Consider the following 27,561-nt stretch of genomic DNA (forward strand, 5'->3'; position numbering starts at 1 on the left):
TTCATGTGCTACGGATTCTACATTAAGCTGTTTGTCCAGGTCTCATATAGCCTCGCTGCTGGAAGGCACACTAAACTGAAAATCAAATCAAATCAATCTAATTATCTGTAGATCTTTGATTTTTTTTCTACAAGAGGAAAAGTATACACGAACATTTTGTGATTTTTATTTTTCATAGAGGTCACCACCTCATTAGTCCGTTGCGAATAAAAGAAGACGCTTCAAGAACTGAGAGCTCCAGTCCTATCGCTATTTTTTCCTCTTTTTCACACAATTTCCGAAAGAGATTATTCAAGAATGGTTAATTAATTAAAAAAAAAAAAGTGTTCGGTTCGTTTCGTTTCTATTCGTATGGTCGTGTGCGCTTGGTGGTAATGTCATGCTAAAACAAGACAAACGTGGTTTCGGTCGCACTTTCAGTCGCACTTTTCTGCATGTTAAAGTAATGCAGCAGGACACCCCGCAAAAACACTTTATCAGGCACAAATTGCGCCATGTTCACTTAACTACAAACTGGTGTTGTTGACGCTTTAATCCACTGCCCTATACTACGAACGATACGCGATGACAGGGGTTTGCAACACATGTGTGGATACACGGAACTGTTCGACGCTCCGTTCGTTGCGCCATCTCTTGTCCACCCGCACGAATTAATTCCTAGACCAAATATATAGTACTACATATAATTCTAAGAATTTAAATTACATATATGAAGTGACGATCACTTTCGTTTAAATTTTTTATTCACCCAATAAGCTTGTTGGCAGAAAGGCAAGTTGAACTAAATGAAGAAACTGGGTTGAAGTGAACGTAATACTCTTTTTCAGTTAAACTCCACTAACGTCCCATGTGTAATTAATGCTTCTGAAATAAATAACTAATTTTCAAATACGCAATGATATGTAGTGAATATTTTCGAGGTATCTCATTTATCATCATGGAAAAAAAAAGCTGAATTGTTTGAAATTAATTGTTAAATATAGCTAGCAGTTGGCTTGGGCCAAGTTTAATGTTACTTTTATTACAATGCATATTCTAAGGCCGAGAGGGGGTTAAAAGTAGGTCAAACACAGTATCTCAAGAAACTTTCAAATTACGGACATTGAACTTGGTATAGGAACCGTAGTAATTCAGTGTAGAATGTTCACCTCTGGTGTGTGGGGTTCCTGGTTCGATCTCAGTTCTCGGCAAGTGAACTTTGTGATGGACAACATTTTGTTCTTGACCATTATTATTTAATATCTATCTAGAAGAGAGAGTGAAAAAGAGCCTACATGATGAAAACGGAATTTCAGTAGGAGATAGAAAATGAAACAGGGTGTATACTAAAATTCCAAAATGGAATTTCGTGACTTTTTCGTGACCATTTCTTTACCAAATCATAAGATTTCCTAACATTTTCAAGAACAAATTTGGGTGCGAATTAGGCTGAATTTTTATCCGTGCTATAGAAACGTACTTTGCTTGCGATTTGGTAGCGTCTAAAGCCGGTCACAGACACTTTTGATGGTGAATTTTGACATTTTATAGAACAAAATTTTCCAATCTGTACTTATATTTGCACATTAAAAGAAAATCGTGACCCAAAAGCTAACTTTCGTGACTTTCATGACCGTTTACTGATTTCGTAACTTTCGTGACCGATAGACACCCTGTGAAATGAAATCGTTAAGTTTTACGTCCGACGCTTATGCCGGTTAGGCTGAAGGAGACGGTGATGATGAGAGATAAGTGAAATGATGGAATGAAGAAAGTGGGAGGAAACGGGAGAACCCCGAGAAAACCCACGAGCACGGTGTTTATAGACCACAAAGTTCACATGGCGCGAGCTGGGATCGAACCAGGGACCCCAAGCATCGGAGGTGAACACTACCACTGAGCCACCGCGCCCCCGAGTAGGAGGTAGAATGATTAGATGTATAAGATTTGCAGATGACATGGCGTTGTTGCAGAATCTGAAAGGAAAATCAACACAGATGTTAGAAAAGTCGAGGAAGAGCTTTGAAGAGTATGTGATGAAAATAAATGTCAGAAAGACAAAATCCATGATGATTGGAACGAAGCAGTCTGTGTCTAAAATAAAAATGGGAGGGTACAAAATAGAACAAGTGAATATCGTATACGCTCACGTAATGTCCGCACCCTGAAAATCACAGCTTGAAAATCTAAGTTATGTCTTGTGGTATTTCTAATAAGGTACCAATTTTCTTATTTCTGGCACCAGACACTCTATTTAAAAATTTAGAATAAATTATACAAAATAATTTATTTCAATTAGTGATCCTCATTTGCTTTTCATTTAATTATTTACCGATGTTATGTAAGAAGTTCAAAATGAAATTTACTTCGAAAAAAATGTGACTGAAAATTGCTTTTTTTTTTTTTTTTTTTTTTTTGAACGACCCGCGTAATGTCCGCACCAGCATTTTGACACCGCGATTTTAGTTTTTAAAAAAAGTACGGACATTACGTGAGCGTATACGATAATTTTCGATACCTGGGTAGCATTATTAGTAATGATATGAAATATGAATGTGAAATAAAAGCAACGATACGAATGGCGAAAGAAGTCTTTAGAAGGAAGAAAAGTCTGCTTTGTGGAACCTTGAATAAAGAGTTGAGAAAAAGACTCATAAAATGCTTCGTGTGGAGTGTTGTACTGTATGGGACGGAAACATGGACATTATGCAAAAGTGATGAAAAACGAACGGAAGCTTTCAAAATGTGGCTGTGAAGAAGAATGGAAAGAATTAGTTGGGTCGAGCGGAAAACGAATGAGAGAGTGTTGGAAATGGTGGAAGAGAAAATAACACTTTTAGATACTATTGAGAAGAGAAAGAAAAACTGGTTGGGACATTGCCTAAGAAAAAATTGTATCATAGGAGGCATTCTAGAGAGTATGATGGCAGAAAAGAGAGGGAGGGGGAGAAGGAGGCTACAATTAATGAACGACATAAAAGCAGAAAGATCATACGTCAAGGCGAAGATGTTAGCGGAGGGCAAAATACCTATGATGATGATGACAAGTGAATCAGTGTTTGGTAGTGTCATACTGAAGAATGCCTGTTATACGTTTCTTTTTCATTCCTTATTTCATTTCCTTAAAAAAAAAAAAAAAAAAAAAAAAAAAAAAAACTAATACAAGAGAGGGTGAATTTTAGGTTTAATTGAGCATCCATCTATTGTCACCGAAACCACGTTTGTCTTGTTTTAGCATGACATTACCACCAAGCGCACACGACCATACGAATAGAAACGAAACGAACCGAACACTTTTTTTTTTTTAATTAATTAACCATTCTTGAATAATCTCTTTCGGAAATTGTGTGAAAAAGAGGAAAAAATAGCGATAGGACTGGAGCTCTCAGTTCTTGAAGCGTCTTCTTTTATTCGCAACGGACTAATGAGGTGGTGACCTCTATGAAAAATAAAAATCACAAAATGTTCGTGTATACTTTTCCTCTTGTAGAAAAAAAATCAAAGATCTACAGATAATTAGATTGATTTGATTTGATTTTCAGTTTAGTGTGCCTTCCAGCAGCGAGGCTATATGAGACCTGGACAAACAGCTTAATGTAGAATCCGTAGCACATGAACTCTCGCCGGGAATCGAACGCGGGTCCCCGTCTCAATTTAGGAAAGAAATCCTATCTGAAATCTATCATGTACCTATTTTTTAAAAAAATCCTACTGAATGACGTATGAAACGTTGTTTGATTGCGGAGCAGAATTTCCATGGTTCATATAAACGTTTTAAAAATGAAGAGTTTTCATGCATTGTTATATTTCCCGTAATAAAATAAACAAGTCAGCTTCACTTTATACGATGAAACTGTATAAGATTTTCAAACAGTAAGGGTCGAATATTTTAAACAGAAATCATATTTTATCAGTTCTACTTTCTGATAATGGGGCGATAGAACTACTCTTATGACACTGATCTACGTAGATATTGAAAAACAGATTTCTTGCTATCTCGTGCCATTTTGCTGTATAAAAATACAATATTAGAACAGGCAGCGATATATTTCTACAACATAGGCTAAAAGGGAGATTAAGATACAGATCGGCATATTTGTAGAGCACTATGCCAATCTCAGAAACCCCTTTTTACGCTCTATGATTATTTTCGCTCTACGGCGATCAAATCCAAACTAAAAGCTGAAGATGATTTTCACTGCTTTTGGTATCAACAGAAGGATTAAAGCTGAAATGAAACCAATTCTTAGATCACAATATATATATATGTATAAAAAAAATTCAATTACAAACTTTTCTCTTTTGTGGATAAATGTTGGAATCGGACGCTATAGTAAATTTCTATCATTCAAGCAGCGAAATATGGGCGGAGACAGTAACTGTTCTTGGAACACTTGGTTCATATACTAAAAAAAGAAAAGTTATATCTAGTTGCTATTTCTTATCAATCTTCACCTATGTTCCTCAATACTTAGACGAAAATGGAAGAATCCTTCCACTTCAGTTACAAAAGGGGGAACAGAGTCGAGACTGAAACTATTCTTCGAACAAGAAACTCATTATACATATTATATATATATATAACATTTCTCAACAAACTACTTCGGATTTCAGTAAAAAAACTGAAATTCTGAATGAATGCTATCTTTTATTTTTTAACTTTTTTTTACATCCCACGTTCCGCCCACTAGGCTAACGAAGACTAACGACTCATGGAAGTAAATGATTGCGAAAGTCATTTTCGAATGCTTTCTCACCGGGAATAGAACCCAGGACCTACTGCACCAAAGGCGCAAACGCTACCCATTAGATTAGAGGAGAGAGTGAATTCTGTCTTATCTACCTTAGTTCAACATCATTAAAGAACAAGTGCGTTTGAAATTTTACATTTAAAATAATAATAATAAATAAATAAAAGGTATTAATAAAATTCTGGAAACATGTCCTACAATGTAGGAATTATGGGTTTGAACATTCTTGGTACAAGGCTAGATATGGGAATATTCCTTTATATGTACTTATTTTGGCGCGATGACAAAGGCGGAACCGAAATTCGAACTTAGCACCGAGCAAAAGCAGTCTAACACGGTTCCCACCGACCTGAAAAAGTCACGGAATTTTAAATACGAATTTTTACTTCTCAGAACCCACTTCTCTTTTTGCCTTACCCATATACTTGGTAGGGGATATTTTATAAAATAAATCTGTTTGTTTTGTAAAACTTCTTTACTTACACATACACTATATACATGTCCATGCATAGTAGATCAGGATCATCCTGGTGAGGGAAAATATGTTGCTTTCTTACATTTACAGATCTGGAAATTTGTAAATCGTGACCTGCAACAATTGGAAAAGTCAGTTAATTTGTTCTCGCCAAATAAGTGGGAACTGTAGCTATTTGGCACTTTCTTGTCTCAAAAGGGTAAGGGATGACTAAGAACTTGTTCCCATTTCTTGATGATCAAAGCCCGGTAGCAGGATGAATCTGTGGATCTAGAACTGCGTGCCAATATGGATGACAGAGCAAGGATCCTTGATTTTCATCTGGAACCGAGAAGCTTACCTGCATCTCTTGTCATACATGGAAAGAATAAAGAATGTGCCGCAGCATTCTGTACGTACACTTTTCTCTTGTATTACGCGATTAACTCATTCCCAGATTTTATTGCATGAAACGAAAACGCGTAAAGTGAATCGTACAGGTAGCTGCAAAATTACTGTTTACTTTTCTCACTTTTTTCTTACGTTCTAATGAAAACCCGTAAAGTGATCGCGTATAACTGGGGATACTTGCAATTAGCATGTCGAAATTAGAACACTTAAATCATCGACTGTGAATGGCAAACTTAGATATTTAATAAATGTAACGTTTTTATATAGCAGAAATAATTTTTACTACATATTAATTGATAGGCTAATTCGGAGCACCTCTTACAGACCCTAGACTATAGTATGAGACACGTACCTATAGCTTAATATGGAATCAGAACCATGAGCTGTCACCAGCGATTGAACCCAGATCTCCCGCGCCGAGATTGCGTACGTTAATCATATAGCTAGAAGGAAGCTCTGACATAATGGTTATACACTGATACCTAGGTAATAAATACTTATTGCATAATAAATGTGTATATTATGATGTATAATAGTTATTGCTTCGTAGTACCCAGATACACCTATTTTCTGTAAGTTAGTTAATTTTCAATGGAATCGATGATGGCCAATATCGATAGTTTACTACATTATCAAATAAAAACAGCTGATTTTATCGTTTCAGAACGCAGTCTGGTCTTTACCTATGGAAGTTTTAAGTTTATTGGTATATTGAGTTTGGCTCAGGGGAAGAACGTGCAAAATATACATATAAGACTACTAGATGAAATGCCCGTTTTTCGAACAAGACGAACAGGTGTACGGAAAGTATTTGAATCTGTTCCCCCTTAGGATATGTATGGGGAATGAATTTGGATATAAACAGCACTGGATGCCACTATTCATCTTAGCGATGCTGAAAACCATGAATAATAATAATGGATAATAATATCGGTCATTTTTTAAATAATTTTAACAGGTCACCCCTCTCTACTGATCACCCCGAATTTTTCACTGCACTTTTATGACCCTCCAGCCTATTAACCGCCCCTAATCTTGCACTTCAACGCATCGTAAACGTCACTATTTATCTCAGCGAGCCAGAAAACTATGGACTGGACACAAGTATCGACCGCTTTCCATTATTTTCACACATCATGCCTTTCCATGCCGATGAAGTATAAATTTGGATTTAAACGGCATTACGAGTATCACAATTCATCTCAGCGACACCAAAAAGTACGGACTGGACAATAATATAACTAGTTTTTCTTTTATTTTTACATGAAAACCCCTTCCCACCGCTCACCTCCCATGCTGTTAAGAGATGAATTTGGACTTAAACGGCATCTGGAGCGTTACGATTTATACCGCCTCCCAATATTATTTATAGGTTACATATTGGCCGAGCACCTAGTCATGGGTTCGATTTCCGGTTGAAACGCACTGAAATCTGAACGCACTACAATGGTCAGGATTCCACCTTAAACTGTAGGTCCGCGTGTCGTATAGCTTGGTGCTGAAAAGGAACACTGAACTTCAATAACAAAGCAAATGCTGCACGCAAGAGAAGCACGAAATTCAACCGGTAGAATAGAGAAATTAAAAAATTCTGAAGGAGTCTTTTATCTATCAATGAACAGAAAATTGTTCTAAATTATGACAATAACGTTATTTTTATATATTACTCACACTGAACAATTCTGCTCCAAAGATACTTACTTAAGATACCCCCGCCCCCGAAAAAAAAACCCGGGTGAGTTGTATTTTTCAAACCCTGCTTAAAATTCATGTTAAATCAAAATCAGAAGATAGAAGCAATTTTCCTTTATGCCCAAGTGCCAGATATGTTTTTAAAACATCCTTTCAAACGGCGAGGCTCTTGCTGTTTACAAAAACCAACGTTCCTTAAAATACGTATTCAAATTAAAAATTCATTTTAAACGTGTTCCCACTTTCACCATTTTATGAACACAAAATAGGAAATTAAAATATTACAGGAATACTTCTCCTTTGTACGAGAAAGTTTAGAAAACCCTGGTACATACCTCAATTACTTTCAATAAGGATTCAAAGTCTCATCTCCTTGAATTGAAGGAGTTGAGATATACATACTTTTGCCACAGATCTTGAACACGCACCCCACCCCCACCCCCTACACACTCTGTCTTTTCGAATATGCCCTTATAATGAGAATATTATATTCTAAGTTTCATCTTCCGAATATGAGGGCCCTTTAGATACTTGATTTTCAGAATACATTTTAAATCTCTTCTTCCACCTCCTTTAGGATACATATTTTGTTGAAAGTGGACGAAAACTGGATGCATGTAAGTACTAATTATCAGGGTTGGCTGGTTTAAACGAAGGTGGTTTAAACCAAAAAACGAAAAATGTTCGTAAAAGTTTAAGTGTTCATAAATTTTTGATGAACACACAGTTGTGGGTCATCACGTTTTACTCATGTATATTATTCGTTATATTCAGACCTAAATTCTTCATTCTTTACTCAAAGAGATTACACTACAAAAGCAACTCTTTTTATATAAAAGTTTATGAATGTTTTTGCTGTGATTTTTTTTATAATTTATTATTATTGCTATGCAATTGCAATCAAAGAAAAATTCTAAATATTGTGTCATTTGAATAATGTTTATTATTGATAAAATACATCGAAATGCCATACTTTTGGAGGGGTCATACAAACCCCACGAGAGGCACTTATTAAAATCAGAAGTATCTTCATTATCTATTTACGTATAAATGGGTCAGAGCCAAAGTGGACGCAAATAATTCGTATCTTTATTCACTTTATGCAAATTAACTCGTCGTTTTTCTTTAACTTGGACTAATAAAAGTCTTAGTGAACTAACTTGGACTAAAAGTATAAGTTCTTCTGTACTATGCAGTATCTTGAAACTGTCCATATGTAATTCTGTATAATGGTTTCACTTGTGCAACTGTTTATCTTTTCGTCCTTCTGAAATAACTTGACAATTACATTAAGAAGTATATAAAGATCAGTACAACGTATTTTTATCAGGAGTTCTTCGTGAGTGAATCGGCAGACGTATCGCATTTGTGGACAATCAGTACCGAAATGAAATGAAATCTTTAAGTTTTACGTCCCATGGTTATGCCTGTTAGGCTAAAGGAGACGGTGATGATGAGAGATGAGTGAAATGGTGGAATGAAGAAAGTGGGAGGAAACGGGGGAACCCCGAGAAAACCCACGTACACGGTGTTCGTCCACCACAAAGTCCACACGGCGCGAGCTGGGATCAAACCAGGGACCCTAAGCACCGGAGGTAAACGCTCTACCACTGAGTCATCGCGCCCCCGACAATCAGTACCGGTTTCGAGTTCAAATAGAGGACAATTTCTCTCGGATGTAAGCCGAAAAGCGGTTTGGATTCCGCTTTAAGCTTATGTGACCCCATTCAACATAATCCGGGTGTTGCATAATAACACCACGGCGAAACAAACTTATTTCTGTCCATATGTGATATAATTACATAGAGCAAATTATTTAAACCAAAAAACATGGTTAAAACAGAAAAAAAGAAAGAAAAAAGGTTGAAACCGAAAAAAATCTCTTTTGTTTTTCAATAAAAACCATGGTTTTTGCCAACCCTGGTAATTACGTACGTTCAAAAACTCATTTCAAATGGTGATGCCATTTTCTCGTGATGAGACAGACAACGTCGATTTGAACATGGAGGGAAAATGAAATGAAATCTTTCAGTTTAACGTCCCACGCTTATGCCCTTTAGGTTAAAGGAGACTGATGATCAAGACAAGTAAATGTTGATGAAAGAATTGGTGGAATGAGTTAAGTAGGAGGAAACGGGAGTACTTTGAGAAAACCCACGGACACAATGGTGTCCACCAGAAACTTACTTGACCGAGGATCGAATCAGGAACCCCATGCACCAGAGGTATGCGCTCTACCACTGAGCTACTGTAGACCCTCTGAATAAGGAACGAAAAACTATAGTAATCTGTCTATTTCCCTTAGAAGTGGAATTTTTGGAATGCTGGGACATGTGCTCAATTTCTTTTAATGAAAAATTAATGTCTCAAATTTCATTTTCCTAACTTGAGTTGCTCCACACAGAGACGATTTTTGGCATAAATTTTGATTTCTCTTCTATTTTTAGGATACGCATTTCAATCAAAATGACATGATAAAAATCAGATTGAGGTAGGTACTTACTATGTTTAAAAATTCATTTCAAACAGTTCAGCCTATTTTATGTATATAAACGAAATGATAAAAAAGGTTATGGTATGTATTATCAAGATACGTACAATTCTGAACTAAAATTACCATTGACTGTCAAATGTACCCAAGCTTTCTCCTCAAGTCTCCTTTGCAATCTGAAATGATTGAATCTCTAGTCTAAAATCGATATACTTTGTTTAACGTTGCATTATTAAGATCCTACCCTCACGCGGATAAAGATAAGAGTTTTAGACTTACATTCGATTACTGTGCCAGAATAGTCAGAAACTCGCATTTTATTTGTTTTAAGCAAAATAAATTTGCAAATAACTCACCGCCGATTCTTATCTTCAGCTGTTAGAATTTCTTATATGCTGGTTTACATATAGTCTCCGTAACAACAGTGGTATACATATAATGTTTACAATATAGAATGCTGTAATTTTGTTTAGTGCACTAATTAAATTACGGCATAATATGTTACAAAAATACTGGGTATTATTTAGTATCTCCACCAGATTACTTGGTAGGGATTATGGTTCGTGGTAACTGAAATCTCTAAGTTTTACGTCCCATGAATATACTGGCTAAGCTAAAGGAGACGGCGATGATGAGGAATGAATGAAATGATGGAATGAAAAAAGTGGGAGGAAACTGGGAGAACCCTAAGAAAACCAACGCACACGCTGATTTCCCAGCACAAAGCTCACTCGGCGTGAACTGAGATCGAACCAAGGACCCCATGCAGAAGTGGTGCACGCTCTACCACTGAGCCCTTCGTAGTAACTGTGATGTAGCCATCACTATAAGTACAATGTGGACATAAGTAATAATTACAGTGCATAAAACACGAATCAAGTTGTGCTAGGTGGCCAATAAAATGCACTTATACTATCTAACCGATTCAGGGCAGGAGCGCAGAAGGGAGGTCCGAGGCGTAGCGAGAAGGTGCGTCCGTAGGGAGCAGGCGCGTCAGCAACGGTGAGTATACACATGAATGAGGTCGTTTACAGCAGGTCACTCTAAGTCGCAAAACTGGCCCCGGAGCCGTCAATGGACTTGTAGGAGATGTTAAATGCCATTTAAACTACATTTTATATACACACACCGCTGTTGTTACACACACTATATAAAGATACGCATATACGAAATTCTAAACGTACGCCCTGAAGATAATTGTCCACAGGAAGCACGTGAAATATCAGCCATAAAACACATAAAAGGCACATTACTACGGTGAGTTAATAACTACTATCATAATGTATTGCATACGCTCAACAACTAAAAATACATTTGATTTTTAAAAAATGGATTTGACTCATAATTTATCAATCGATTTAAATCACTTTAATTTGAATCTATCAACTCTGGCACGGCTGTCCATTCAATTCTCCCACTTTTTCTAATCAAAAAGTATATTATTTATAGCTCAGAAACCTCATCGCACGTACCTGTGGCAACGTCTCATTATGACATCACAGCGTTATCCCTCACCTGAGCCCAAACAATGCTTAGTAAAACGTAATTCCGTGCGCTGTGTTGTCTCATCAGAGTTCAGTTGGGAAGTCGATGATCGAAAGGAACAGGCAATCTGTATTACATTTTGTTTCACACTTGCAAAATTAGCTACAGAGTTGTATGAATGTTGCAAGTAACATTCGCTAATACACCAAGGAGTCCTACAATGACATTTCATTGGTTTCCACGCTGGAAGACTGTTCGTGAGGGATTAACTCCATGGTGATCCGCCATCTGAGTCGAAATGAGGAAAAAAGTCGCTCAGGCCAGTGCTCTTTTGAGTTTAGATCATCGATTGACTAACTCTGGAAAATGCTTAATAATTCCATCGGCTCATGTCACCAAATTTTACACGAAGACGAAAATATACGGTGTTTATTAGCGGAATTCCTGTAGAAGATTCTCACTCAGCAATATGGCGTTCATATCAGAACCAACAGGAATACTCTCTAACGATCCGACATTTCCGGGCAATCGTCGTCTAGTGGTTAGTGCGTAGGACTCACGTCCGTATAGTCCTGGGTTTGATTCCCGGCTGGTGCTCTAAAATTTCCGGCGTCCACTCAGCGTCGTGAGGAAAACTGGGGAGTTACGTGAATAAAAGACGCGACGGCCTGTAGGTCTAGAAAGTTCCTTATAGCACGTGCTTGTCGCTAGGCTGGACGTAGTTCAGTCGGTTGCTAACAGATGGCGTTGAAGCGGCTCAGCCCCACAAAAAAGCTGTTACGCCAAGTGGGTTTCAATATGTTCGGGATGGCACGTCAGAATTTGTTCCACGTGCGCAAACTGTCAATAGAAACGTTCACAACTGTTTTACAACTGCTTATGCCAGGGATTTTCAAACTTTTTGCAGTTGAGGCTTCCCGCGACCACAAAGTCTGAACACGCCTCCCCTCCCAAAAATGACATGTGTCCCTAAAAGAAAGACTACAACTATGATAAACTATGTTTCATTTATTAATCACTATTGGCAGGTGATCTACATTGTACACACTGACTATACACCTTTTAATGTTATTAGTCGGTGTTATTAATTATAAATTGTGGTAAGTCGGATACTTATATTAAAATTGAAAAATACGAGCAGAGAGGGAATTTACATAATAGAAACTGACACATCTAAATGTTGAGCAAAGTCAATGGGATGTATGAGCTTGTTTTGAGTCACACAATTTATTAAATATCGGCAGATATTTTGAAATGACAAGACGCATCTCTTTCTGCAGATTTAGTTTTGGATATTTGAATGTTTCTGCAGATTTAGTTTTGGATATTTGAATATTTCTGGAGATTTAGTTTTGGTTATCTGGAGATATTTGGATTTCATCACCGCCATAGCTGAAAATCGCTTTCGCAGAGATATGAAGTTACAAAAGGAAGGAGCACTCATAAGGCCTTCTTATAATTCCGGATACTCATTCCTCACTGAGCTCCGAAATTCACGCAGCTATGTAGAAATTTGGTCTACAATGTGCTGTCTGAAGAGAGATCAATGAGCTGTTCCTCTTCTCTGGTGGTGAAATTTCGTGGATTCTCTGCGTTAAGTGGGTTCACGACCCAGTTGTGCTGTGTGTTCTCTGGAAAGTACTTCTCAAACTGGACATAAAGTTGTGTTAAGAAGACATATTATTCCAGACAGATAAATAGAAGATTGTTAGTGGGCATCTAACAAGCATTATACACGTTTAAGCCAAAGGTGAAAGGGTCATCCCTAATCATTTGTGAAACAGAGGTGATACAAAGGCTTATTCCACTATGTATTACAAAAGAAGAAGGGTGCAAACTTAAGTATGCGAGTTGCATTATAAATATGCTCCTTTGTAGGATCTTTTTCTAAAACTCCTCGCGCCTCCCCTTACAACATTTGGCGCCTCCCTAGGGTGGCGCGCCGCACAGATTGAAAACCCCTGGTTTATGCAATTCTGATCATAGAAAACGGCTCGACAAGTGGGTATCTGGCCAACGGTATTCGCAACATAGCAATGCTATGTGTCACACTTCAGGTATGGTGTTCGACGATCAAATATTTCCATCGTACATCATGCTCCTTATGCACCAGATCTAACTCCGTGTGACTTTTTCCTGTTACCTACACTGAAATGCACCTTAGAAGGTAGACCATCTGACACCATCTAGGGCTTCCTCAACTATATTAACAATGCTGGAATATGTGCACATTCAACAGAAAAGTACTTGGAAAGGAATAAACATTAATACGTCGTTACGTCATCCATAAGTTTTTTACAGCATTAGTACGAGAGTTAAACGAGCAGTTCTCGTATATATACAATTATCTTTCACAGAAGCAACTGCCCGTGATTTTTTTTTTATTATATGGTAGTTAACCTTTATGAACACCGAAACTATATATACCTTATACTAACATATACAGTAATGAAATCAATTCGGTGAACTTTCCGTTGCCCCCTCCAGTTGGTGTTCTTAAACAGACACGGACAATGATACTATTTCGGATGGCATTTAGTATCTCCCCCAAATCCATCGACGACTGCGGAGGCGGTACTTTGACTTATAGTGAGTCGTTGTAAACGACCTCGTTTATGAGTATACCCACAGTCGTTAATGCGCCTGCTACCTACGGACACCCCCTCGCTACCGCTCACCAGGGTTTGCCCAAGTGGGCCCAGCCCGAAAAAACCCACCGGGTTTTTTCGGGTTGGACCCACCTGAAAAAACCCATCTTAAAACCCACCTGGGTTTTTGACTTTTTTGTTAGTGTATTATTGGTACAATCCGCGGCAAAAAACCTGCAACATGAGCATATAAGTTTATTGTGAAATGATGAAGTCTTTTGCTCCAAAATAAGAGTGCACGGGAGGAGGCCGAGGTTTATCCTGGCGTGATTCGTTCCACTTAGACGTTATGTTCATTCCCTGTGCTGTTAGGCGTAGTTTCACAATAAACTTACATCCTCATGTTGCAGGTTTTTTGCCGCGGATTGTACAAATAAGGTGATCACATTGAAAGTTATTTTTATCAGATTTTAAACTTTCTTTGGGCGAATTATATGCTTTCATGTTAAGATCGACAACAATATTCAACATAAGACCTTTATAAAGCTCTAAATGCACTGAATGAATGAATAAATAAATAAAACCCTCACCTTAGCTTGAGATAATTGTAGAACAAATTAATGTGTGGATTATGCTTATAGCCTATTTGAAGTAAAGTAAGCGATTGTATATTTTAGAAAATACTTTCCGTGAATAGTCTGTTTCCTGACTCCGCGCCGCCGAGGGACGTTATCCCCAGAGTTGCCAATTTAGCGACTTTGTCGCTAGAACTAACGACCTTTGGAAGTGTCTAACGACAAAAATTTTTATTTAGCGCCTAGCAACAAATCTAGCGACATTTAGGAATTCGAATATTTTGTTGTATATTTATATTAAAGTTTCCAAAATTTGCAGTTTGTGACACTAATAATTACTTTTACACACTCGGTTGCACTACTGCTATGAGCTACTTACTTCGTTGGATTCATCGCTGCTATGAGGATTATGCTCTTCTTCACTGCGGTTCGGAAATCCGGGAATTTCCCGTATCTAACTAGTTGCGTAATAGCTGGTAACCTCTTGCATTGCACAGTGCATACAGTGACAGTGACGTTGGAGGACGTTGTGCTTTTCTGGTTCAGTGTAGTACGTGTGATTTATATATTAATTTAACTGCGGTTGTTCTTAATATAAATTATACAGAAATTTCGTGGGGTGAGTTTGGTGAAGTGTTCCAATACGAAAGCAACATGAATTCCCCAATCCCCCAAAAAAGATAATCATACTGTATACGAGGGAATGGGGAAAAGTGATCCAAAATTTTAAGTATTTGCAAACTTTTAATGCTATATTTATTAATTTTGTATTCTTCAAAGCGCATAGTGCAGTGGTTTTGTCAAGATGGCCATTTTTTTAAAGAAAAAATACTCGAGTATTCCATTGTACAGTACATGAAAAATATTTAAATTACTTTAATTCCTTCTTACCTTTGATGGTAACAAAAGTATTCAGTGAAATTTGGTTTTCCAACAACAACAGTTAAGTTCAGTCATTTGTTGCTAGCCTTCAAATAAGCATTCTGTAGAATCAACACTAGCAATAACATAAAAATTCTTGTCAAAATTAAGAAGCTTAATGCTCGGAGCTCCGAAGACTACTTAGCGCTTACTATTTCAAGTGCTGCATTCAAACTTCAGTATTAATGAAAGTTTCGATGTACAGTAAAGCAAGCTGCATTTTCAGGGAAAACCCGTCGTGAAAGAAGTGTTCGGGAAATTTCCGCAATTGAACCCACAAAGCATCGAAAGTTAATACTTCAACAATAAAACTATTTATTTTACGCTGAAGGATATTTCATTTCATTTTAGACATTTTGAAACATTTACTTTATAAAATATGAATTATAGGCCTATCTTTGTTAATTGTTTTAAATTAATTTTCGGAAAAGACCGGTCTTGCAACAAGTGCTCGGGTAATTCCCGTAATTGAATGCACAAAGCATCGAAAGTGAACTTCAACAATAAGACCATTTATTTTACGTTGAAAAATATTTAAGACATTTTGATGAATTATGTCTTTGTTTTAAATTAATATAACTATTTGGTATTCATATTTGGCGAACGTCACTGAGGCTCCTAGGATGACTCGATCTACATTTGTTCGTTTGTCTGCCTTTATCACACAGTGTTCAACTTTCGGTCTTTTAAATGTTCAGGATACAAACCAGAGACACTCTAAATTTTCTGTCTAGATTTTGGCAGCATACCAACGTAAAATTACAAAATGGCGCGCTTTTTTTTTAAAAAAAAATAGCTGATATCCACTGGCGAAAATCTCGGGGGAATGATGGGGACATATCCCCTACAATCTTGGAACTGTCCCCCTCAATAATCCGATTGCAAATGTGTCTTTTAGGAAGAAATGTGATGATTTGTGTCCAACTGTCACAAAGGAAAGTGAGATGAAATTGATACATCCCAGAATAATCCTCAAATCTGACCGCCTCCCAATGTTGAAGACAACTCTGCTCCCCTACCCATGTTCTCCCGAAGTCCCACACAGGGGACATAAAATATGACGATATTATTATTGCTTTACAACTTTAAAATCAGACTGGCAACATTGAAAACTGTTTACAGGGAATGATCATATTTGGATCATTCCTTATAAATAGTTTTCAATGTTGCCAGACGGATTTTAAAGTTATAAAGCAATAATAATGTCGTCATATTTTATGTCCCCTGCGGAGGACGCCGGGACCGACATGGGTAATCCTCCTCAGCATTGCTTTTCGCCTAAGCATAGGTCTTTCCTCCTCAGCATAGGTCTTTCAAGTTGAAATTTTCAAAGTAGAAGCACGAGAGACTAAATTAGCTGTATATATTTTGGCGGCATAAAATTTCAAAATGGCGGCGATTTTTCAAAATAGCGGGTATCCATGCTACAAGGTGCAATTTTCGGACTTATTAAGTTGGTATTTTGAGGGTAGAAGCACAAGACATTCTAAATTTGTTGTATAGATTTTTTCGGCGATCCAATATAAAATTTCAAAATGGCGGCAATTTTTTTCAAAACAGCAGTGAATAGAAAGTTGTTGCAAGTTGTGACAATGACACCCATGAAATGTAAATCATATTTTAACATTTTTACCCCAAAGAGATTGAAATATTTCGAAAAAACCCAATTAAACCCGAAAAACCCAATAAAACCCGAAAAAACCCACATGGGCCCAGGTGGGTTGGGTTTTTTCAAAAATACCCGGGTTTTTTCAAACCCTGCCGCTCACGCCCCTCGCTGTGCTCCTACTTTGACTACACCTAGTTCAAGTTGGTTCGTTTTTCATGTACTGCAGTTTTTATGCCATATGTCCACACTATATTCATACTCATGACTACATCACAGTTACAAATAACGAACCGTAATCATTAAGAAGTGAGCCACAGTCAATACCAAGTGATTTAGATGAAAAACTAAAAAAATACTCCTACTTTCAATCATGAGAACAGTCATATTGAAAAATGACCCAAGAAACACTTTTCCTTTAGTCATATACCCAACCTCGGTAACGCGCCTGCTCATTTTGAATGCATCCTTGCACGGGATTCATGCTCTGCCCTGATCTGGCATAGATTATATGCAATACTAGCTTGTATTGATCACTAGTTCAATTTGATTACATTTTTAGTTTAGCGCTTCTTTCAGCAGCAAGGCTATATGAGACGTGGACCTATAGCTTAATGGGGAATCTGAATAATATGCTCCCGCCGGGAATCGAACCCGGAAGACCCACACCAAAGGTGTGTACGGTGCCTTCCATTTCAATTCAGGCAGAGCATGTACCATCACCATCTCAAATATTGTTGAAACTTTTTTTTTATAGCAACTAGACATGTTTTTAAAAGAACCATACTTTATTGTTTTGTCGAAAAAAAATTTCCCGCCAAGTAATGGGCCATCAAAGACGGGGAGTACAATTTATGAATTGTAAAAGACATGGAAAATGGTCAACTTCGCAGCCCCACCATTTAGCTATGGAAACAGAGCTGTAATTCTTGATGTGGTATGTAGATAGGGATATAAAGGATATGAATAAACTATATTTTATTATAGTTTGGTTTGCGCATGCGTATCTTTTTGTACATAAATTACCAAATGAACGCCAGTTTATTTATTTATTTAACAACCACCAGATACAGCTCAGAGGCCATTTTATACTGGATATTTAACAACAACAACAATAACAATGGAAAGGATTTGGAAAAGTATGGACCAGGGCCTGTTTAGTAGTTACCATCCCGACATTTGCCTGGTAGGACTGAGGAAAACCCTGGAAAACCTCAGTCAGGATGGACGGCAGCGGGATTCGAACCCACGACCTCCCGAATGCGAAGTCAACGCTCTACCACTTGAGCTACTTCGCTCGGTTTATGTGAAAAGGCGAAGCTTGCGAATTTTTTTCGAGCACTTCCGGTTCGAATTTTAAAATTCTGTTTTTACGGTTGGTAAGACCTAGTTACCCACTTTCTCAAAAATCTATCGCTTCTGTGTGCAACCGTTTCGTCGCAAAAAAATTCGAGAAATTGTAAAATTTTCAAAAATCGCCATTTTCTCGAAAACACAATTTTTTAAAATTCTGGAATTTTGTCAGATGGTTCAACTTTACATGAATAATAAACACACCAAATACCATTTTCGACCAACGTTTCATGAATTAACTACATCCTTTTGAGGTTAGCGAAGTTTCGTTAACTTTGATGCCACAGTTGGCAACACTGGAAACAATAAGTGCAACGATTTTATGATGTTTGTGGCTCACATTCATTAAATGAAGAATAGAAGTTTCTCCTCACTGCTTTTATTATTTTGATCAAAAAGGCTCTCTGAAATAGTAAAATGAGTCTCCCTATTCCTCCGTTTTCTTAAACCGAAGTAATCTGAGGTGGAAATTACAATTACGAAACACACAAATTTTAAGTTTACTTGAAACGGGCAACCAGTAAATTCTAATGATCTATAAAAAGCCTGAACTATTACCTCAGTAATGATTTGGAATGCTCCAGACAAAGTCCCAATAAATGCGATGTCATTACATGATCGAAAATGGGCAAAAAGTTAAAAAATCGAAACGTTTTCTTACGCGTTCAATCAAAGAAATTTACTGACTTTTTAAACAGAACAATCCCAGCATAAGAATGGCTTACTCGAAATTTTATAGTATTCGACCAAAGTGCAACCTGCAAGAAATGTGTGTGTGTGTATCGTGCAAATTTTAAGTTAGCTGCCATTGCGTTGCAACAAATCAAAGGTACAGCCTGTATTGAAGCTGTCATGAGTGACCTATTTTCTTTAGTAATTTGATTCGTACAAAATGACAGCTGTCTTCTTCAAGAATGTGGCGAATGTTGTGGAATGGAAGGAACAAGTGTGGAGTCTTTAATTATTGATCCTGCTGAAAATGAAAGTGTTACGTATGCCATATGAGAAAACAATGATCTCGTTGCAAAACTGTGCCACTTTCGGTTTCCTTATTGTACGTTGCTAGTTTAACTGTAAGAATTGTAATTCATGACTACATCAAGAAAATCCGAAGAGAATTAATTGCTACTGAAAAGCATGGTATAAAATTTCAAGATACAAATTCTATTTTATTTCATGTGGACTTCGCTGAACACTGGACTGTCATTCTGCAAAGTAAAATTTAGAGTTCAAGAAAATCCGAAGAGAATTAATTGCTACTGAAAAGCATGGTATAAAATTTCAAGATACAAATTCTATTTTATTTCATGTGGACTTCGCTGAACACTGGACTGTCATTCTGCAAAGTAAAATTTAGAGTTATCACCGGAAAAACGAGCAAATTTCCATCTTTACGGCAGTGGTATATTATTATGAAACAACTGACAGTTTCGTTGTAATAAATGACGACAAACAGACGATTCGGCTCAGGTACTCATAGCCATAGAAAAGATTCTAAAAATTCCCCAAGAAAAGCGAAAATATAGGTTATAGAAAAAGGTTCGAATACCGGTACGTGAAAGTAAGTATCTATACAATGTCCCAAACCGTGTCAGTGATTTCTGATGGTACTGCATCCCACTTTAAAAATCGCTTTCAGTTGTCCGAGATGCAGACAGGTCCGATAAAGCAGTGGTTTTCAGTGAAACCGGCCTTGCAAAGGTCTCTGCGACGTAATTGAAGGGGGACACAGTACTAAAACTGCAGAAAAATTCATGAGTATAGTGCAAGTACAAACTCCCGAGTATTACTCGTTTTGTTGCCAGGAACTGAATTCGACAATTTTTGAGAGAAAAAAAAATATATGCAAGAATGGGGAAGTGTGCGACCGGTAACTGGTATTCAACGAAGTCATCTTTGGCTTTCGGAAAATGGCGAAGTTTTTATGGCAGTAACGTCACCATGAACTAACTTCATGCTTCCCCTAAAATCGAGCTTCTACAATTCAAAGTGTAGATTTAAGGAGTCTGCAAAAAGCAACTTTTGTTACATGCATATATGATAACCAGTGGTGGGTAGCAAAAATATTATGAATAAATCATGAATTACGTGAAGCTGAAGTGCTGTTTACGCCTCCACATGGACCTTCAGCAGGGTACAGGTTTGCACAAGAGCATAAAAGAAGTGACGATAAGTGTTTTGCGACTATCGAGAATGTACTACGAGAGTGCACCAACACCTATTGGAGCATCTGCACGGTTACATGCTGTTAGCGAAGAAGAGAAAGCAAAGAAATGATTGTTTCATGTGGGGGGGGGGAAAAAAGTGAAATATTGTTTCCGAAGACCATTTCAAGTACGTAAACTTAAAATTTGTGTGATTCGTAATCGTAATTCCATCTCAGAGTACTTCGGTTTAAGAAAACGAAGGCTCATTTTACTAATTCAGAGAGGCTTTTTCTTTATCAAAATGATAAAAAGCAGCCAAGAAAAATCTTTTGTTCGTTATTTAATGAATGTCAACCACAAACATCATCAAATTGTTGCACTTTTATTGTTTCCAATGTTGCCAACTGGACATCAAAGTTAACGAAACTTCGCTAACTTCAAAAGACTGTAGTTAATTCATGAAATATTGATCGAGAATGGTATTTGGTGTGATTATTATTCATGTAAAGTTGAACCATCTGACAAAAACTCAGAATTTCAAAATATGATGATTTCAAGAAAATGGTACTCAAAAATAGCGATTTTTGAAAATTTGACAATTTCTCGAATCTTTTGCGACGAAACGGCTACACACAGTTGACCATTTTCCATGTTTTCTAAAATTCATAAATTGTACTCCGCGTCTTTGATGGCCCATTACTTGGTGGGATTTTTTTTCGACAAAACAAAAAAATATGGGTCTCTTAAAAATATGTCTAGTTGCTATAAAAAAAGTTTCAACAATACCTGAGATGGTGATGATATAATTTTATCTATTATTATTGTTATTATTGCCTGAGTTGAAATGGAAGGCACCGTATACTAGCCTCCCGATGGAGCTCAATCACTATTACAAGTTGATGCTTAGCTTATTTTAATAGTATTTAGACTAAATTGCATCAGCACTTGTCGCAAAATATTTCTACAGCCAATCTGGTTTTCGATGTACACAACGTCGAACTGAAGCATATAATGTAAACCTGTTAATTTGGATAATTGATGGGTGGGATTTTTTCTTAACCTCACACGTAAACTTAAATAATTCCAAATTCAGTAATTTATTCAAGTAACTGTGGGCACCGCCTGTTTTTCTCGAAACTTAATCACAAAATAAATACATTAAGTGAAGTGAAATTTCTGGCTTTATATCTCACGTTTGTGTCTTTTACGAGAAAACGAGTTACTACGAAATATTGTACAACGATAATATGGAAGAATCCCGGAAAAACCCACGGTCACAATGATGTCCACCACGAACTCGCCAGGCGGAATATCCAACAAGGATCATTGATGTGGGCGCTCTGCCACTGATCCACCATGCTGCTTTTTAATTTAATTTGTTCAGCTGTTTTTGATAGAGAACAATAAAAAAAAGCAGTATTACTCGAGCAGACGATTCTACCATTGACATATTTATTACATTTTCAGGTTAGGTTAGCTTTAAATTTCTTTAAACAGAGGATGCACTAAATGAGGAGATCCATTACTATTTGCTTCAGGACGACTCAGTATAAATACTGTGGACGTATGGTATAAAATCTACAGTCCATAAAACATGAATCGACTTGTGCTAAGTGGCCACTAAAAAGCACGAATCCTATCTAAGCGAGTCAGGGCAGGAACGCAGCAGGGGGCAGGTGCGTCAGCAAGATGAGGTATAACTAAGTGTAAACGAAAAAATGAAATGAAATCTTTGAGTTTTACGTCCAACGGTTATGCCGGGTAGGCTAAAGGAGACGGTGATGATGAGAAATGAATGAAATGAAGAAAGTGGAAGGAAACGGGAGGAAACCCACGGACACTAAGTATAAACGAGGATAGTCGAATAACACACACATACAATACTTTCACTATCATCCAAAATTCATTTCAATATGCTGAGCACTCACAGTAATTACTTATATTCAAACTCTCATTTCTTCACGAAAAATGGGACGGCGTTACTCGAGCAGGCACTTCTACCAAATTTTGACATTTCTTACATTTTTAGGATACGTTAGATCTTTGTATTTCTTTTAGCAGAGCATGGACTAAATGTGAAGCCCCATTACTACTTGCAGATGGACTTCAGAAGGGCTCAGTATAAAGACAGTGTGAACGCATAACATAAAAGTGCAATGCATCATATACGAACCAACTTGTGTAGGTGGTCCCTAAAAAGCACGAATGCTATCTAACCGAGCCAGGGCAAAAGCGCAGAAGGGGGCCCAGGCTGTACCTAAGGGGCTGTGCGTAGGTAGCTGGCGAGTCAACCACGGCGTGTAGCCCTATACGTATGAAAGAGGATAGTGAAAGAGCATACTTACACATACGATGTTTTCACTAGCACTCAACATTGATTTTAATATGTTGTGCACTGACCGTAATAGATGACATTAAGTATCTCCCCCAACTCGTTTCATGGCTCCAGAACCGAGTACCTTGTTTTTGTCTAAAATTGTGATAAAGGTAGAGGTACAAGGGCCCTCGGGTAGAGATGCAAAAAAGCCGGCTTTTTTGATTCGATGTTTTTTTTTTCCATAAAAAGCCGGCTTTTTTGGGAAAAAAACGAGAATTTTGGAAATTTTGGCTTTTTTAATTTTCCTGATTTTTCTATCTAAATAGCTTTCTTATAGTATATTCTATAGTTAGATAAGAATTTCATGACCTAAATGCCATATTTCGCTCTGAAATTCACTATCAAGATGAATGGAGCACATGTTTTACGAACTAAAGCTAACATGAAGAATGTAGTATTTGAGGGCAATTTTAGAGGCTATTTAACTTTATTTGAACTTTTGAGTTATCGACATTTTTTTCTTTTCTAGATCATTTCATTTTTAGTCATCCGTGTTTCGTTTCTAAGAGCTTAGTACGGTAGCTTCTAGCGCAAAAGTTAAACTGACGTTTTTCTATATATCCGTCAAAGTGTACGTTTTTCAATATATCCGTCAAACCGTACTTCCACATTTCTGTTATACCGTAGCTGTGCAACGATTTAGCAATAATTTTCCGGATACAACCTTGAATACTAATTTATACAAATAATCAGTAGCGGATTTAGAAAAGTACTTTGGGAGGGGTTTCTCTGATTGTTTCGTTTTCTAAAATGTCCTAATTTTATTTGGGAAGAGCTTGAAGTTTCTGAGTACAGGCATAACTAATATTTCGTTTCGTTTATACATTTAGCAACAACCGGATACAACCTTCAAGATCATTTTATACTGAGTATCACTGGTGAATTTAGCAAAGTAGTTTGGGAGGGGTTTTTCTTACTAATATTTAGTTTTTCTAAACATACGTAATTTTTATTTGACGGGAGCTTAAAGTTTAAAGTGCTAATAGATATTTCGTTTGTTTTAGACATTCCGTAATTTTGGGGAACAGGCTTCAGTCCGAAAGACCGCCCACACTAACCTTCGCAAAACCGTCACTGCTGGTAATTAGTGATAATAACGATTTAAAAACAATAAGAAAGGGAGTCGGCCAACTCACAGTACACGCACTATTTCTAGTTCACAGATGGAATGAAGAAAAGCTTCGAATTTTGCGATAGAAGCGCAAAAAGATCCACTCAGTCATGTGTGTTGTGCAGTTGTATTTATCTTAACTTAAATATATTCCGTAGTCCTTTTTTTTTTTTTTTTTTTTTTTTGGTGGTGGCGGGGAGGGGAGTTCCGTAATGATATGAAGGGTGTGAGCCAAGAACATGGTAACCAACAAATTTTCAATTGCTGAGTTATGCAGCACCAGATAGACAGCAACGCATACCGCTTCGTTTAATCCTTCATCAGTGGTCGAAGTGAGACGGTATGCGGTGATATGTATGCCATACCGCCTCTGGTTTTTCAATAATGAGAACATACCGTCTGTGGTTTTTCAGTGTTCAAGACAATATTTAAATAGCCGGTGTGTTGAGTCAAAATCAAAGTAAAACATACCGCGTCTGCTTTTTCCCCCCACTTCGAACACTGTCCCTCATGTATAGTCTTATGTGAAAAATCAGCTTTCCGACTTTCAAAATGGATTGTGCAGCAGAAAATCTCTAATTTCTTAAAATAGTAAAATTGTGGGTTACCATGTTCTTGCCTCACACCTTTCATATGTTGAATCCCTCTTGTGAAAAATTCAGAAAACTTAAGGACTGAGTAAACAGTGAGGGTGGTTATGTAAAACTGTAGAATTTCAAGAATACACAGAACCAAAAGCTCTAGATGTGCAGCCTTTAAGTGTATCATATAAAGAAATCTAAGCATTTCTCTTATGTTTTATTTTAATTTTATTTTGTTCCAAAAAGTAGGTATGGAATATTTTGAAGTAAAAATACTACATAGAATTTTGCTAGTTATTTGTGTATTTTTTTTAAAAGAAGTATTTACTTTTAGGGTTGGCTGGTTTGCACCAGCTGTTTTTTTTTTTTTTTTTTCCTTTTTTAAAATAAACTGGTTTAAACCAAAAATAAATAAATAAAACGAACGAAAATGCGAATCGTGTGAACTTCATGGTGACGTTTCCACACATCAAGCCATCTGCATTAGTTTTATTTCCTTTTCTCCTTTTAATCAAGATGTCCCATGTTCAATTCTCGGTCGAACAACAATCCTTCTTTCATACGTAAACAAAGTAGTGGTTCGGATGTAACTTTAAGAGAAAGTCTTCTCCTTGATAACCTCGGTATTTCATAAGGATGTTAAGCCTGAACATACGAAACGAAACCAAATTGTATATTTATGCATGCCTGAATGCCTGTTGTTTTATAAAGAAGCCAAGGTTGCTTTAATATATTGATAGAAATTAGCAAAATTTATCGATTGCCTACGTAGCTTCCAACATTAGCTTGGATTGGACTTTCAATGATACGTACGTATTAAATTTGTAATTTAATACCTCAGTTTTAGCGTACTGATTATGATACGTTGACCTTTAAATTTTACATGCAAAGCAATAACAGGATTTTTCCGTTATTGTTTTACATTTAGAGTAATGACGGGATTTTCCCGATGGCTAGGGAGGGAGTTTCCCAATTTAAGAAATTTACTGACCGGACTTCTTTAAGCTTATGTGACCTCTTCCAGCATAACCCCGTTGTTGCATAATAACACCTAGGCGAAACAAACTTATTTAAGTCAATATGTAATATAAATACATAAAGCAAAATATCTAAACCCAAAAAACCTGGTTTAAACAAAAAAAAACTAGTTTAAACTCCCCCCCCCCCCCCAAAAAAAATGTTCTTTTGGCATTTTCAAAAACAACCATGGTTCTTGCCAACCCTGCTTACTTCTGTATATAGGAGGTTAAAAAATCTCATTATTTACAGAATCCTTTGGAATTCATAATGTAAATATGTTGAGAAGTAAAATTGTTTGAAATATCTTTTCGAAATTCATCGTTTATTTTCGAGGTTTTATATTACTATCGGCATCAGCCTCTAATTAAATTACTTTTTGTGTTATAGAGAAACGAAACAAAATCTGCTTTATCAATTTAAAGTAGAGTCTTTAAAAAATCCCAAAATTTCCCAAGCAAAAAAGCGAAGCAGAAAAAACCGACTTTTTTTCCAAAAAAAAGCCGGTTATTTTCCGAGCCTTTGCATCTCTACCCTGGGGGCTTCTAACTCCCTTCGGTAGCTGTCCCTAGCTCAGCTATATTTTATAAAGTAAGTAACACATCGTAAATCTTATATGTGCAAGATTGGGGGAGATACTAAATATCAGCCGACAGTAATTATTTATATTCACACTCATTTCTTTCCGAAAAATGTTTCACATCGTACACTATCTATAAACTTTCTACTTGGTAAAACCGTCTGCTCGAGTGAACGCAAAAAAAACTATTCAAAATCACGAATTTCTCACAACAAAGGGCACTTATTCAGTTAAGCCCAGCTAGCTTTTAAACATGACAATAATGATTACTGTATGGGTTAGGTTTGGTTCGCTACCTTATATGGTTTGGCACGGTAGAGCTTATCGGAAACTAACGCCAACAAAATGATGATAGTAATTTAGAAACATTTCAACCACCTATACCTACTACGGAAGTAGATCCATTCCCTCATCTTCTACACGATCGTTAGTGTTAATTAATGTTTAACGTCTACGCATAACATTTCAACAATACTGTCGCACAAGAGAAAATGTTTACCGGCACGTGTGGCGTCATGACACAAGCTCGCGTACTTTCCCGGTACCAGCAATTTGGAATTACTTTAATTTCAATCGTTCTTTATCATTATTTCCCATTCAATACATGTGTTAATATAGTATCAACATGAAGAATGAAATTGCGCAAAATTTTTAATTCTCAGAGGGCAAAAATTAAAAAAAAAAAAAAAAAAATGACAACTTAGTGCAAGGGTGAATTGAATCCTTAGTTACTGAACTTGTCACGCGGTTTCATATGGGATACAATACTAACAATATTATGTCATATTCGAATTGAGTGTCCTGCGCCGGCGCCAAAAGACGAGGGAGCAAAGAATATTTATCTGAATATTTTGTATTTTCATACATCGTTTAAGTTTAAATATTAGCATACGAAAATTAAAAAAAAAAAAAAAAAAACCTTCATCACTAATATCACAAATACGATTCTCATATCAGTAAAAAGTTTTTACAACTGCCGATATCATTATACACTGTTGTGAATTTGACTCGTAACATACATGATACATGGTTGTCTAACACTAAAAACTTAAGAAATTAATTACCTTTTATTAAACTACTCATCAGCTATCCAGCACCCATCCCGTTTGGAACCTCCGGAATTTCCCGTTTTGAACGTTGTTTAGTGTTGCCAGACCGATCAGTTGGAAAAGCAGAAGATTCGAACATAAGAAAACAGGAGAAAGCAGTAGTCACATAAAGTGGCAGCCAGGGCCGGATCCAGGATTCTCTGAGGGGGGGGGGGGTGCACCAATAACTACCAGTACATTTGAATTAAATTTGAGTTTTTTAAATGCCTTTAGGCATCTGTGATGTGAATGAGGAATTCTTTTGGAAATGCTGTGTGTCTGCTCTCGATGAATTCTTATCCTTCAACCTTCAGGAAATTGACTTAAACTACTATTGATTTTGCAAAACTCACT

General features: G+C 36.9%; 1 protein-coding gene across 1 annotated transcript in view; it reads right to left on the bottom strand.

Moving 5' to 3' along the window:
- The window catches only part of LOC145672071 (uncharacterized), a 110,001-nt gene extending 82,736 nt beyond the window's left edge, over positions 1–27,265 (bottom strand). The window contains exon 1 of the mRNA XM_081741313.1: positions 27,184–27,265. The gene's annotated coding sequence lies outside the window, so the exon portion shown is untranslated. The remainder of the gene's footprint in view (positions 1–27,183) is intronic.
- Positions 27,266–27,561: the final 296 nt, after the last annotated feature.

Source organism: Thermobia domestica, chromosome 15, assembly GCF_964235325.1.
Source record: "Thermobia domestica chromosome 15, izTheDome1.hap1.1, whole genome shotgun sequence".
NCBI lineage: Eukaryota > Metazoa > Arthropoda > Insecta > Zygentoma > Lepismatidae > Thermobia > Thermobia domestica.